At 46.6% G+C, this 1,739-nt stretch overlaps 1 pseudogene; it reads right to left on the bottom strand.

Moving 5' to 3' along the window:
- Window positions 1–19: 19 nt before the first annotated feature.
- LOC103091038 (protein LSM12 homolog pseudogene) lies at window positions 20–607 on the bottom strand (annotated as a pseudogene).
- Between the last annotated feature and the right edge of the window lie 1,132 nt (window positions 608–1,739).

Raw genomic sequence — 1,739 nt, 5'->3', positions numbered from 1 at the left:
GTCCTCTGTATGTGTGGACTCAGGATGACAGGGCAGCCTCCTTCTGTGGTTGCTGGGCTTGTGGACGCTGCAGTATCTTTTGGCTTTCCACGTCTCTAAAATGTTTTTCAACTATTTTGCGTACATGGCTCAGTGCACTCCCCTCTTTGCCTTTACAGTTTTCCACTTGATATGGGGGTGTAATAACAACTTCTTCCATGACTACGATGTTTTTTTCTTGCCATTTACAGTCTTTAATGGTCTTGTGTATGGTCTGGAAGAGCTGCTGGCCCTCTAGGGAGACACCAGCGCTGACTGCATAGGCCTGGCTCAGCTTGTCCTCCTTCTCTGTCCGTGCTTTGCTGGCAAGCTTACTAACATTGAGCGAAGCTAGGGGAGGAGGGGTTTCTGTTCGGTCATTAATTATCTCCACTTCTGAAACATACTGTAAGTTTATGAGCAAGATGTCTGCATGGTTGGGCTTTCCACTGGAAGAGGGACATTTGAAAGCCAGCATCTTGGACTGGTAGTCGAAGGCTACCACCTCGCCCTGCAGCCGTTGCTCCTGGCACGTCCGGCACGACACCTGGCTCCCAACGCTAAAGTACTCGCCCGGAGGAGCCGCCATCCTGGGAGAGCAGCCGCGGCCGGCGGCGGCGGCGGCAGCAGCGGGCGAAAGCCCCCCTCACATTCTTGTCCGCCTGGAATTTGTGAATGTGACCTCAGTTGGAAATAGAATCTCTGCAGATATTAGTTAAATTAAGATGAGGCCATACTGAATTAGGATGGGCCCTAATCCAACGACTGATGTCTTTACATGAAGAGGAAAATTTGCACTTAAATTGAGGAAAGATGGCCATATGAAGATGGAGGTGGAGGTTGGAGTGATGTGGCCACAAGCCAAGGAACATCAGTGATTGCTGGCTGTCACCAGAAGCTGGAAGAGGCCAAAAAGGAGCTTTTGGAGGGAGCATGTCCCTGCCAACACCTTAATCTCAGACTTCTGCCCTCCAGAACTGTGAGAGAATACATTTCTGTTGTTTTAAGCCACCCAGTTTGTGGCACTGTGTTACAGAGGCCATTGGAAAGTAACATGACACTTTTATGGAAGAAATAAATGGCCCCACCTTCTGAAATGCTGCTCCAGTCGAGACATGAGGAGAAAGATGCTCATCAACAGAGGACACACTCTTAAGCCTGGGGACTATGTGGTCCCTCTGGTTATGCTCTACAGTGGTCTATATGTGCGTAGAAAAATGAGTCTGGAAGGCACCCAAGATTTGTCTTTGGGTGATAAATTTTGGGAGAATTTTATCCTTTTGCTTTAACTTGTCTATATTTTCTAAGTTTCCCACATGGCTATGTATTACTTGTGTGAAAAAAAAAATATATCTATATATACCTATCAACTATTTATCCATCTACCTATCTTTAATCACTAGTACGCTCATACACTCACAGAATCTTTCCAAGTTAAATAGCCCCAGAGTACCTTCATTTCTTGTAGATCCAAGGCTAGGAAATACTCCTGAAAAGCCCTGGCAGTGGGGAGGGTAGACAATAATAAAACCCTGTATTTGTGTGGTATTTGATACTCTTCAAAGAGCACACCTCCATCTCCATCAACACATTCAACCCGTTCAACCGCATAGCCCTCTGGTTGATAAAGAATCTGAGACGCAGAGAATTGTGCAAGGTTTCATAGCTAATAACTCATGGGGCTGTGACTAGCACTCATGGTCCTGACAAGTGGTCCAGGA

The sequence above is a fragment of the Lipotes vexillifer genome, unplaced genomic scaffold, assembly GCF_000442215.2.
Source record: "Lipotes vexillifer unplaced genomic scaffold, Lipotes_vexillifer_v1.1 scaffold481, whole genome shotgun sequence".
Lineage (NCBI taxonomy): Eukaryota > Metazoa > Chordata > Mammalia > Artiodactyla > Lipotidae > Lipotes > Lipotes vexillifer.
This window is presented reverse-complemented; position numbering and strand designations above follow the sequence as displayed.